The sequence below is a fragment of the Salvia miltiorrhiza genome, chromosome 5 (genome assembly GCF_028751815.1).
Source record: "Salvia miltiorrhiza cultivar Shanhuang (shh) chromosome 5, IMPLAD_Smil_shh, whole genome shotgun sequence".
Taxonomy (NCBI): Eukaryota; Viridiplantae; Streptophyta; class Magnoliopsida; order Lamiales; family Lamiaceae; genus Salvia; species Salvia miltiorrhiza.
Window position 1 is genome coordinate 4,632,105 of NC_080391.1, and position 15,143 is coordinate 4,647,247.

The 15,143-nt window shown below is 29.2% G+C and overlaps 1 protein-coding gene across 2 annotated transcripts in view; it reads left to right on the forward strand.

Moving 5' to 3' along the window:
- LOC130985259 (uncharacterized) overlaps positions 1-15,143 on the forward strand; it is a 920,555-nt gene that overhangs the window by 732,000 nt on the left and 173,412 nt on the right. The window lies entirely within an intron of this gene.

Consider the following 15,143-nt stretch of genomic DNA (forward strand, 5'->3'; position numbering starts at 1 on the left):
GGGTGGAGGAGGTATGTATACTTATCAAGGTGAAATAGTATAATAAGACCGGATCCTTTAACTGTATTGGGCCGAATTGTTAATAAGCCAAGATTATTTAGCCAATCAAATAATTTCATCATAATCATTCCATTTGATCTTATATTTCGCACAAAAGATAAGAATAAGAAATAGAGTACGAAATAGACTTTCATACTAATAAAATCCAAAATTTTGTTTATGCTTCGACTAAGTGAGTTTTAGTTTGACTGCCAAGCAAGAAATAAAAAAAGCTACCTACCTTCTGACAAGAACTTTGAATTCTGGTCACTGATTGATGCCAAGAACGTGTTTGTGATGGCAATGTTTCTAAGAAAAACTCATTAAATGCATTTTATTCCTTACAAAAAAATTTGTCTTTTTCCTAATTTTCTATGAATTACAAAGTTATTCTTAGTTCTCACCATATAAAGTGGCTATTAAAGAGTCAAAGAAGGCGGTGAAATGCGATTTTTGTGACAGATCAAATGCATAGCTTATAGAATTGAATTTTAGATATTAATTTCAATGCACGTTAGTGTTACTTTCATGTAAATTAAATTCAACTAAGAGATACAAATGCACGTGACACCGATCTCCATGTTTTCAACTTGTTGAAAAACTAACATATTCCGCATATATATCTTTAGATGCGACACCCTATAGTAGTCAATGTCATGTGATAATAATAAAAAAATGTAGCAATGTAAATAAAAATATGAAAATACTATAGTCATTTTTTTACTTAAATTCTATTTTTTCACAAAAAACAATACTTATTTACACTGTTACACAAAAAGTTAATTTGCGTAGATCATATGAGGGCATACTAGTAAAAAATACTCCCTCCGTCCCACTTCAATTGGCACACTTGCCTTTTTTGTTCGTTTCACTTCAATTGACACTTTCCAAAAATAGCATGTGGTCCCTACCTTCTCTACACACATTAAACAAATGGCCTCCACACACTTTACACACTCAACCCTTTATTCTTAATCTCAGTGCCCAAAGTAAAAGTGTCAATTGAAGTGGGACGGAGGGAGTAGCTACGTACTATTTATACATTTTTTTATCTACATACATAGAATTTCCTTGATATTGTCTTTATATCTTGTCATCCAACTTTACTTTTACAATGAATGAGTAACAATGGAATGTCCAATTTATAAAAAAAATATAAATTTTAATTTTTGATTTAGGGTTACATGTGAATTATTATAACCAACACGAACCCCAAATTTGTTGGCTTCAGCCTAATGCGACGTGACGTTTATTATATTTAAGCGAAATATTTAATTTGATGATCCCAAAAGGTAGTTTGGTGTGGAGCCTTAGTGTTGGTTTGAGACAGGCATTAAAATGTTAGCTGCCTATAGCGAATTGTGAGTTTGTACGTATTTTATGTTAATCAATTGATACAATAATTGAACTCCATCGTTTCTCATAATTGTGAATACTTTATATAATCTGACTTTATCTGCGGTCCAAAATCCAAAATTGGAAAGCCGACAGGAAAGCGTTTGATTTACATTCGCAAACCTTAATTAACTATCATTAGAGTGTAAATGTGAAGGGTGTGATCGAATTTATTCTTGAGGATTTTGTAATAAATTTCAAACCTCCAAATAGTTATGCATTTATGGCGAATAAGAATATGGAGTGTTATTTATAGGACCATCCCACAAAGAAATTCGGCAATGAAATTAAATATCGTTCGTGGAATTTTTGACATAAAGAGATTTGCATGCCACTAAAAATGGGAGCCATCTGTATCTATAATTAATTCCTTGGGTATAAACTCAATATGATTATGACAGCCTTTGGGGTCGAGGGTTCTTGTGAATCTCCCTTTCAAGCATTTTCATCATGAATTAATGACACATGTATGTATGAGTATTTATTAAATTTATTTTACAATAAATCTATACATGTAGCCACATTGTAGCCGCCCACAATTTAATTTAATAGGAAAAATTTCAATTTATTTAATTTTTTTTAAAATAGGATTTAATTAATTTATTGTATTTTCTACATTGTAGCTATTTTTTGTAATTTTGTTTACGTCTTTTATTTTTAATAAAAAATAAAAAAGTTACAAAAAATTATTAAATTAAAAATAACTACAAACCTTATTTTAATTTTAAAAAACAAGTTAAATAAATTAATCTTTTTTCTATTTAAATAATTTATGGGTGGCCACAACGTGGATATTCAGCATCACTATTTATTTTATTTTAACGAATTAAATTGTTACTACTATGTACTAGCTATAATTAACTACTTCATTAAATTCAACACTCTGCTGTACACACACACACGTACAAACTAGCGCATTAATGGTGGGACGGTGATTATTTGAATATGTTTTGCTTTATGATGATTTTAGATCTTGTATTTACAATTAGTGATTAAATTTCACTTAATTTTAGGTAGTAACTGATAAATTATAGAGTAGACGATAGACAATGGGCAAAAGCGTACAAGTATTTGTAATTAAGTGGGCGTCGGGTGCCTAAGACAAAATAGACCGGATTTTGCGAAAGAATTAATATTGAATATTCCACCAAAATTCTTGAAGGTTTAATCTGACGAATAAGGTATAATCTATACATTCACTAAATAGTAGTAAATACTTTGAAAAGTTAGTATTTAGGTCACTAAACCGACATTACAACGACAGGAGGAAAAAGTCGGAAAAACGCGTCTTCTTTTACCTTTACATCTTCACCTTTCTCATTCTTGCAATCTAGCTATCTATAGGCTAATGTTATTTTTATTTTATTAAAAAAGAAGCATATATGCATGTATAGTTATAGAAAAAAGTGAATCCAAATTAATTCAGGCAACACCAATTTTAGTGAGGACTATGACAAAAGAGCCCACACATATTAAAAAAGTGTGGGTCCATGAATAGTTGTAGACGGACGAAAATAACAAATAGAAATCTATTTTCGGGGACGGAGCAAGTATAAAATAAAGCGTAACACTATTTAAAAGCTCTGGTGTGAATATAGTCATAATACGAGTATATAGTTTGTGATTGTTTAACATTTGTACAGTGTACATCAATTAACGATATAACCTGCCTCAACAATTAACAGATTATATTAAAATTAAGGTCTTATTTATTCCCCTTGGGAGATTACATGCAATTAATGCGCATGAGATACTAATTGCCCCGAGTTTTGTCACGGTTAAGCAATGTACGTGTCGCTAATTACAAGAATATCTGAGATTAATAAAGAATATTTAATAAAAAAAATTATTTGGCTTCGAAACATTAAGCCCCCGTGCACATATTCCGCAGCAAAATGCTACGGACAAATCTAGTTTAGACTGTCTCGATTTTTTTGTTGTAGTTTCATAGTGTATTTCATATAATAAGATCACGTTAGCATGTGACAAATAATTCCAACAAGAAAATATGACTGAATTTTTCATTGAGATACCATTTCAATTAGCAAATACTATGATTCTGATACATTGGACCTACTCATGATATGAACAACAAGGATCGATAAGTAGCATCAAGAAGATGCAATAGAAGGATATAATTAAATTGAATAAATCGAAAAAAAAAGAAATAGAAACTATCAACCTAAATCAAATTCTATACATGAATTCACATGTGTAATTATCTAATCTAGCAACTCATGAACAAGGCTTTTTGCCCACAAATTAAAAGAATTCAAAATTGTGAAGGGAATCAATATAATATTATAAATTAAAAAATATATATATATAGTGGGATTCTAGTGGCCAACTCCGGGGCTGGGGACGGAGCGCAGAATCCGATCGAGGGCGGCGAGGTGGCGGGCGATGAGCTTTTGGTCAAAGGTGGCGGCGTGGCCTCTCTTGCTGGGGGCGGACGCCGCCACCTTCCCCTTCGGAAGCGCCGCCAGATACAAGCTGTCTGCCGCAGATGGAATATTGCTGTGTAAGTGTTCCACCTTCATCAATAGCTTTCTACCGTGTGCACACGACACCAAACTGCAAAGTATGAGCACGCCCATCACTACACCTTTTAGAGCCATTTATGTTGCAATTATGGCAACAAACTTCTTCTTCTACTAGAGAGAGATAGAGAGAGAGATTTTGATTGGGAGGGAGGAGGAGTTTGTAGGGATTGGAGGATGTATATATAGAGAAAGTGGGAACTTATATAAGAAGAAACACAAGGGGCGTCGCGGCGGGAGTGGGGCACAAGGTGGTTGGGCCAAGTCAAATTTGATTGATCAAGAGTTTATTATATTAATTATAAATATCAAAATTAATAATGGGAGTTCGAGCTAGTAATTAATTAATCTTCTTTTCATACTATTCAAACCGGTGTATGCACAACACAATATTATTGTGTACGTTTAATGCGTGTTATGATAAAATATGAGAATATGCGTCACTTAATACGAAAATTCAAAGGTGCGAATGTTTGTAGAATTTTAATTTGAATTTGCGTGAGAAGGTCAAGGGAAAGGTGGGTGGCACTACTAAGTAGTAATTTGTGTTGATTGAAGGCCGCGTGGAAGCCGAATTAGGTGGGGAGTAAGATAAGTCAGTCGCCGGCCAATATTTTCTTGGTCCTTTCGTGCATATATGTATCACCGTCAAACATTAACACCAACGGTTAGCATTATAAATCAATAGAGCTACCCGCGATCTATTCGAGACTCGACTCAAAAAATGCTCGTTTGAAGCTCGATTCGATAGTAAACAAGCTCGAGCTTGATTTTGAGCTCGATAATTTTTTTGAACCGAGCTCACACCTGGCAGCACTCGGCTCGTTTAGCTCGCGAACATATTCAAATGCGATTAATCACGAATGTATTTGCGAGTTTATTCACGAACCTTCAATTGAGTTAGTACACAAACTTTAAACACATCGAGTTCGAGCTCGAGCTTAAGCTCGAATTCGATATTATTGAGTATCACATGAGCTGAATTCGAACTGAGCTTGAGCTCGGTAAGTGAGTAATGAGCTAAACTCGATTAACAAGATAAAAGTTCGAATCACGTTCGGACACCTGAATATTTAAACGAATCGAGCTCGAGCCTGTTAATATTCGACTCGATTCGACTCATTTACACCCAGTGCTTTTGTGCTACTTCCCCACACGATTAAATTGCTAATCTAATTTTATATAAATACTTAGCCGCAATTATATATGTTACACAATTTATTTCACGCGGGGATTAGTTGGGTTCTCTGTGTACATTTTAGGATTTTGGGCTATGATCAATTTGTACTTCTAGGTATTAGTAATATACTTGGTCGAATTACATAGATTAGCACATTAATATATCATATGATAAAATAAAATAAAATAAAAATCGAAAGCTAGCTTTTTGTCATCACTTACGTGGCAAAAAAATCCAAAGCTAGCTTTTCGTCTAACTGTGATGATAAATAAGTCTGTTTTTTTTGGGTTTTCTTGATATACTATTATTTTGATTTTGGATCACACTAATGCCGATAATTAATTGAATTATATTTGTATTTTGTAAAGATGAATAATTAAATAAACAATAGTTTTCTAAAGTAATACTAGTATAACAATTTCAAGTTTCCACAACCACATGGCTAGGCTCCATCCGCGGTAGCTTTCAAACATGCCTTTTCAATTTAATTTTTCTTCTCCATTTTCTGTAGTTGATGGTTTCATTCACACTTGCACTGGCCGGCCCTCGTTTTTTAATTAAAGTTCAATTCTTCCTATCAAGTTGTATTCATATAAAGAAACGTTCAGACAACATACATACATAAAACGATAACGAATTCACAAAATAATTTCTCTAAATTGGAGGTTCGAGTCATTACCAAGGAAAAATAAAAATTATTATTATATTATTCCTAAAAAAAAAGAACATACATTCATGCAACGGATTGAATTATACTTCAATTTTGAATTAATTTTCTTTGATAAAACCGATTTCACATGAGTTTTTGTGATTTTGTTTTACCCTTTTCCCATTATATATATTAGTGATTAGATTTTAGATCTTTTCTTTACATCGATCTTTATCAAAATTAATAGACTTTGTGTTTGAAAAATCGGCTTCTGTCCATAAAAGCAACCGACGGAAAAAGTTAAAAAGAAATTAAATTAAGGGTTGGTGGTATATCTATACTATATTAAAACAACAGTTTTCAATTAGAAATTGATTTCAAATCAATTTGAAATTGATTTGAATGGCAATTTTGATAATACTTTTAATATGAAGGTTAAAAAAAATTATTAACACCACTAACTCATTTCACACGTTCACACTAATTCAACTAAATATATTAATTACTTAGAAAACACTATTCAAATATATTTATTCAATTTGATTTTCTTTTAAATTCATCAACTTTAATTTATAAAAAAATATTCAATATGGATGTTAAATTAAAGATAATGACGATATCTTTAATTTGATGTAAAAATTATAAAAAATAAATTTAAAACCAATAAGTTATTATAGTTTAAAGTCACCAAATAATTTTTTTCTCTCTCCTCTCTCTTCTCTCCTCTATCATCTCCTCTCTCATTTCTCATTTTTTAAAATTCACGGTTCTTTCATTCCTTTTTCCATATTTTTTTATTTTATTTTTTATGTTTTTACTATAGATCAGTATTTTTTATATTTTACTATTTATATTTTTATTATATCAGTTTAATGCAATTACAATGATGAAACTTATATTTGTTCATTTTAGAAATCTTTAGCTTAAAAATATTTTTTTAAAGGTCAACTTTATATTAATATAAATTTGTAGATAAATAACTAATATATAGTATATCTTAAAAATCGAATTTTTAAGCTTCAAAATTACTCATTGGAAAATCAGTAATTAGAGAACCATTATCGATTTTCTTTAAAAATAAAAAATAAAAGTAAATTGAAGAGTTTAATTTTTTAGTAGCACATTTATTTAAATTTACTGAAATTGTATACATTTTATTTTGGAAAATGAACGACACATATCTCATGTTAAACCCTTTATTTTTTCACTTTCCAATTGAAAAAAAAAATGTATACATTGTAACTTTATTTTAAAATTTGAGCATAAACAAAATGACCTCATAAATATGCATTCGAAAACTATATTAAACTACAGTTATACTATATGTAAATAAATAGTTTTGTACATCTTAGAATATTATATGATCCATAATGATACTCATTATCATCTATACTTGCTTTTGATATTTCATAATTTATTTATTTATAAATTTATACACATTATCAATTAAATCAATTAATTGCTATTTCAATAATTGAAAATTCAAATGTTTTCAGATTGATATTTTTATTGAGATTATATTGTGAATAATTTATTTTTTATTGAGATCATTTATGTTTATATTTACTTATATATATATATATATATATATATATTATGTTTAACATTTTTATTTATTTATTTAAATTATCATTCAATTTCGATGATGGTCGTGCATCGCACGAGCGGGCACATACTAGTATATATATATGTGTGTGTGTGTCCAAATGCTGCCGTCAACACTCCTTTTCGATCGATTCTTATCGCCATGAAACTAAAAAAGAAAAATTCAATATGCTAATTTGACAATACTCTTTTTTCTATGATATATTGTTAAGATGTTAATTTTATAGCGAATTATGAATTTGGTAATTGTTTTATCTTGTAAAATGTGGTTTTTGTTCATAATTTGATGGAATTTGTAGAAATATTAAGCTAGAATTAGGCAAATTGATCAGAATGATAGTTGAAGTTTATCCCAATATAAATTTATGGATGTAAACAGATAAAAAATCGAACTTCAAACGAATGAGATATGGCCGAACAAAAAATATATACACGATCATTAGTGTTGTCTAGGGCTAACCGAAACTAGGTGAACCGGCCCAAAACTGCCCCGTGATCAATGATCCGGACCCCGAACAGTTGACCACGGACCAGAACCGGAATCGGAATCGCCCCTGTACACGGTCCGATCCGGTTGGTGGCCTGAAGTTTTTGAACCTTGAGTTGACGATTAATCGTTGGTTTAAGTTAATAGTCAATTTATAGTATTTAAATTTATAATTTTAAATTTAGACTTGTTATGTAATTATAAGTACGATACAAAAGCAATATTTAATGACGATATTTTATTGCTAGATATTTAATGATCACAATTCATATTTATTGTACATTTCTTCTTCTGGGAACTGCCAATCTACAGATTCGATCAACACGCTTTGATAGGCTCAACTTGTCTCCGTGTTTGACAGAGCTGTATGTATGCTTCGTATCTATATATATCTATATTCTTTTCAGTTCTTTGTAGGTTTTCAGCCAATAATCCATCTTCAATTAATCTTTGTTAGTTCTTAATTTAATGTAGTATAGACTATAAAATAATATTTTAATATATATGTGCATGAAGGCTCGTTGTTGTTCTGCCCCAGCTGGATTATCGCTGGGTGGTTGACTCGGCTTGCAGGGGAGATTGATCCGCCATGGTTTTCGTGAATCGGCGGTGGCTGCATCAGCTTTTTACATTCTCCCGAGGCTTGAGTCCAGCCATGTCTGGCTCCGTTGGTTTCTTGCCGACCTTCTTCGTACTAAAATAAAATGCAATAATCAATAGGATTATTAGCGTCTGAATACACCAATTTTAGGATAGTTTGATTTTACACATTAATTTTGAAACGAGTAAAAAAATGAATTTTAATGTTGTGGTAATTTTATCACAAATTTTGTAGCAAGTCGAAATGTCGACGTATACTCATCGGATCGGAATGTCGACGTGTAGCAAGTCGAAATGTCGACGTGTACTCATCGGATGTTTTAAACAATGACATCGTATAGGACATCTCTAAAAAATATTGTATAATATATCTCTAACTTGAAAATAGTAGGGTTTATGTAGAGTTTTAAATGTCTAGAAATTGATCAATTTGTGGTAAAACTGCTTCAAAATTTATGTGCAAAGCTAAACTATCTCAAAATTGGTGTATTTATACGCTAATAACCCTGATCAATACAAATTAAATCTTATCGGAATTATCTATATAATATATAAAAAAATGAGTTTTTTTACTCCAACATGTCCCTCCATTTTTCTTTCTCTTCTTTCACAATATTTTTCACTATTTTTCTCTCTATTTTTTTTTCTTTAATTTTTTTTTTCTAAACATCATCAAATTTAATTCATGAAAAAATACTTAATATACTACTACATCTTAAATTTAAGTTTGTAAAAAGATCTTTAACATGGTATGAAAAATCATCAAAAATGAATTTAAAATGAATAAATTATGAAAAAATTAAAATTAAAAATATTTATTTTTTCTCTCTTCATTAACATTTTACAACTTTTTATTTATATTTGTGTATGAAAATATTAATTTATTTATTATGACGCTTAATACTCTATAATAATAATGTGTAATGTCAATTTTCGTTATCAAATAATTTAAATTTATTTAATAACTACAACTATTATTATATTTTATACAAAGTTGAAAATATATGTTTCAAATTCAAGATTTTATTGAGTAATTAATGTGGATTATTTTATTATTAAAATATATTTTTCATTTGTTCAAATTTTAATTTTATTTAATATATTTTTTATTATTTAAACATGTCATTTGATTTCGATGTTCGTCATGCATGGCACGAATGGACGTTTTAGTTTTAGCTGAAGAAGAAAAATAAATCTGCACACTGGTCTAATTCCATATCATTTTTTTTGAGGCGATCTAAATCCATCTTTAATTTTTTTTTTTGAAACGCCATATCTTTAATTCTTTATATGTCACAAGACTCACAACTAAATAAAAAGAAAGTAAACTCAAGTTGGGATCGACTTATAAAAATTTCCGTTGACTTGGCAAAATATTAATTAAGGAATGCGCCATATGTATATTACCGTATAAATATATTTCCATGTGCATGCATCTTTCCTTTAATTTATTCGTAATGTCAACCGTATTTGTTTTAATTATTTATATGATTATATCGTGTCATAAAGATCAGTATAATGTCTTCTTTTATTTAAGATTAAGTTTAAATGTCAACAAGGAAGAAGTCGTTTCCTAAATCTTAGGCATTAGATACTTAACCGGCGATGTAATGTAGCCCATCAATTTCGATTCGAAAATTATTTTATATTTGGGATGTCAATTCCTGTTAATTCATCGAATTTCAAACTAATCCTATAGGTACGGGCTATAATTTTCACCTATAACTCTGAACTTTTGGGTTTCGAACTGTAGGGGTAATTAATATCGGGCTTAAAAATTTATTAAAAAAAATAATTAATATATTTATCTTGAAAATTTTATATTTGTAACAAATAAATACATACATAAATAATTGATATTTATCTTAGAGGGATAATAATGCATACATTTTTCTTAAATGATTATTATTTTCTAATTTTTACATCCAAATATGTATGTTAAGAATTAGATTAAAAACACATAGAAATAAAATGATGATTAAAACTTTCGAATATTTAATCAAAATACATTTGACAAATTTTTGAAAAAAAAAACTTAGTATCAATGCTAACTTTCAGAAGCAAAATAGTGAAGTTGAAAATTTTAAAAACGATAATTTTTTTATATAAAATCAGGAAATTACATTGTTTTTGAATCAGTCTAATTAATATATTTCGGGTTATCCTATCGTGTCATCAACTAATTAGATATCTCTACTAATTATAATTGGGTCATCAACTAATTAGACATTTTTTTGGATAAAACTTTTAAAATGTGGCCTTTCTAATTAATGCCGTTCTGATGCCTTAAGTAAACAAACTGACAGGTAAATGATTTGGAAAATTAATACAATTCCGAGATTTGTTTTTCCTTGAGACGATAATACCTTACAAATTAGTAGTGTCAGCCATCTTAACAAAAATAAAAATAAAAATGTAGTGTCAGATCTCCTGTGTAAGATCAATATTAATTTTTTAATTAATTGACAGGTATGGACCAAAGTCCTTAATTATATGACTATTAGGTACTACTACTATAATATTTAAATGTGATCACATACATGTTCCATAAGACGTAATTACTAATAATAAGATATTATTGATAAAAAAAATAAGATAAAAGAAAAAACAAAAAAAAACAAAATGTGGAGGGCTCTAATTAATTGAGTCTGACTATGTATACAATATGCACAACCTGGAATTTTCACGACATGCGTCCCAATATCTGTATTGCTAAACTACTTTCTACTTGGTATTTTTACTTTAAATTTTGTGAAAGTAACAAAACAATAATCAAATAAAAAAGTTTGCGAGATTTGGTGGGTTTTTTAAAGGAAAACAGAAACATGAAATTATGCAAATGATCAAACCCGCGTGATCTAATCTCTTTTTTACATGAATTTTAAGAAATCCAAATTCTTAGGCTACATTTTTCAGAAAAGGAGCTAGTTAAAAGATAAGATAAAAATATATGTGATTGTAAGGTTACATAACATGCATGTATGTATAGATAATATGTAATTTAATTTAATTTATGTATGTATACTATCTATATAATATGAAGGGGTAGTATGAGAAGTGAAATTATGAAGAAAGTAGTGTTGAAAGTTAGTGTTGAAATTGTCGGGAAAGTGTATGTACAAAGAGTCCATGGCCCATCACCTCTTGTTGGCAAAGAAGGTGTCTGCCTTCGACAATTTCCCCTTTTGATCGTTACTATTGTCTACGGCTTTATTGATTTATTGTTATTCTATTAATTAATTTAAGATCTTAATTGATGAGGTTATTATCGAAAAATACATGAATAACCTCTTTTCGTATAAGTAATACTCCATTCGTCCCACGAATCTTGATGCATTTCTAAATATAGTACTCTCTCTGTCCCACTATAAGTAGCCTGTATTCCATTTTGGGCTGTCCCATTATAAGTGGCATATTTTCATAAATGGAAAAAAATTAATCCTTAAAAAAATGTAGGTCCTACCACTTTTAACAAATTTACACATTTTCCTTAATTTTCGTGTCAAAAAATTTTGAGCCACTTAGAGCACTCCCAGCAGATCACCTAAATGCATCAATAACTCTAAATTTAGGCTAAAACAATTGAAAATGAGATAAAAAAATGCTTCCAGCAGATCCCCTAAATAGGATGGGGCCCACAAAAATTTTTACACCCACCTAAATTCAATCTTAAATTTACACTCACCCTAAATTTATTTTAAGCTTATAATTAATAGGGCCCACACATAATTATTATTTTTATGTAGAAAATAGGAGATCTGGTGTATGTATTTATAAAATCGAGATCCTAAAATTAAATAGGGAAGCTTTAGGGAGGATTATAGGAGCATAATTTTGGGATTTCTGTTGGAAGTGCTCTTATAGTGGAACGAATGGAGTAACAATTAGTTAAAAGATAAGGGTTCTTAATTATACTTAATTATCATTTTTCTACTTTATTACCTACACACTTCTACTTTATCACTTTTTTCTACTTTATTACCTACACACTTAAAACATTAATCTATAACTCCTTAATTCCCGTGTCGAAACAAATGCATCAAGATTCGTGGTACGGAGGGAGTACAATTAATTGATCTAAATCAATTTAATTACAGCTTTAACTGGCAGCAAGATCAATTATAATTACATAATTTACATTCATCTTAATGGAACCATGTAACCAATTACTATGTATTAACAATGACAATCGGTTATATACAATTGGGATATCCCCGTAGATCCTATTTTTATTGTAGTACGGTAAATCTCAATATTTATGTATAATGTTAAATACAAATATATTTATGTATATGATGTATATATATAGTTAAAGCCATATATCTTTTCGTGAGAACTGATATTCATGAACATATACATAAAATACAACAAACATGTACATATAATGCACTATATAAGATCCAATCATCTATGATTCATGTATTTTATGTATTATAATTGTTCACAATTTGATTATCTTATATATATTCATATATTTTATGTATGTATTCATGATTCACGGTATTCACGAAAAGATGTGATTCTTGATGTGATTCTTATTAACCTAATCCTTTATGCATACTATATATATATATATATATATTCAAATATAGATATGTATATAAAATTCATAAACCAATGAAAGAAGACAAGTACGGTCAAGTTGTTGATCCTGGTTCCTGATTTCTGATACCACGATTCACGAGAGTTGGTTTAATACATACCACGTTGCTTTGAGAAATCTCCATTTACATTAAGATAATAATAATTATAATAAAATTCCTATCTTGACTTTGTCCTAACTTACCAAATCATAAGAGCGACAATAGTTCGAGTCAATTTATTAATTTGAACCTAACGAGCAATTCGTTGACCTCAATGCTGCATGCATGCATCACTTTTGTTAAAGACCCCACTTAAACTAAATAAATAAAATAACTAACTTCCAATGTATAAAAGTGATGTCCAAATCGTTACCATTTGGTTAGTATAATCAAGTTAAGGCAAAACAACTTACATAAAAGGTAAAAGGTGGAAAGTTTTACTTGATGTGAAATATTTGTCAATTACACCGTTGAAAAAATCATATTAAAAGTGTTCGAGTAATTAGATTTTAATTTGTTGAATTGAGGGGGCTTTAATTATTAAAATTATGTGATATTTGTAATGATGTAAAGTTAAAAAATGAAGCTGAAAGTTTAGCTGGATTAATTGAAAATTTTGAACTTTTACTTGATAGTTGATATGATTATTTGGCATGATATTTTATTTGTTGTAAACATGATGAATAAGAAGTTACAATCAAAATCTATGCACATTGACTCAATCATGAAACAATTAGAATATCTAATATCATTTTTTGTAAAGTATAGGAATGAATATTTTAATACAAGTTTGACTATTGTTAAGAATCTTGGATCTAATATGAATATATAGCCAATATTTCCAACAAAATGTATAATAGTATAACTAGAAAAAATAATTTGATGAGGGAGAAAGTGTCGAAGCTTCATTTTCACCATAAGAGTCATTAATTTAGAATTGAGTATTTTGTAGTTGTGGTGGACATGACGAATCGCTTTTTCCAAATATGGGTTTGAAGAAATATGAAATCATTTGATCATATATTTGGTTTTTCTTTGATTCGAAAACTTTAAAATCTTTGAATTAATAGTGAAAAATTAAGATGTTGTCATGTTAATTTGAAATCTACTTTTATTCATAAAAATGTATCAGACGTTGACTTAGATGATTTATTTACTTAGTTAAAAATATTATAAATGACATTGCCAAATAAGATAATAACAGCTACTGAAATTCTTGAATTTATAAAAACTGCAGATTGCAATCTAAAATGTTGCAATAACTAATAGGATCTTATTGACTATGCCTGTTGTCGTAACTTCAAATGAAAGGAGTTTCTCGAAGTTAAGATTGTTGAAGACATATTTGACATCGTCGATGACGCAAGAAAAATTAAATATTTTAACAGTTTTGTATATTGAAAAAAAATGTCTTAGAAAATTTTAGAAACAAATGATATTATAGATAACTTTACAAGTAAAAAGACAAGAAAAAGTTATTTTTTATAATTATTAATATTAATATTTTTATTACATTATGACTTTTTTTAAAATGTATTATATATATTGTGTTTTTATTGTTTCACTTTGAATCCATTTCTCGTTAGAAACAGCCATGCTAGAGTTCACCGGAAAGGGGGACTTTTGGTGAGGCCATTTGTTTTTCTTTTTTGGTTATTAAAGAAACCATGATTTTGTAAGTCTATCACTTGTGTTATACGAAACAATTCTCATAAAATAATTATGACCACACTAAAACGACATTGCTAATAATAAAAAATTAGTATGTTCTTTCAGCACAAGTTTTCACTAATAGTCCACGGCTTATAATCTACGACCACAATTTAATACAAAACACATATCTCCTAAATGTGAAGTGTTTCTTCTTAGTTATGCATTTGTTATGTTTCTTTAAAAAAGGTTGCTATTATTTCTAATTTGGATTTGGGTTCCTTATCGTGTGGCGGATTGTTATTGGGCTACATACCCAACCATTGGGCCAAAATATAAGGCCCAATTTTGAATCAGTTGTTTATAAAATATTTTCTTTCTACAATTCGTTTTTCTCGACTTCCCTGCTCAAATA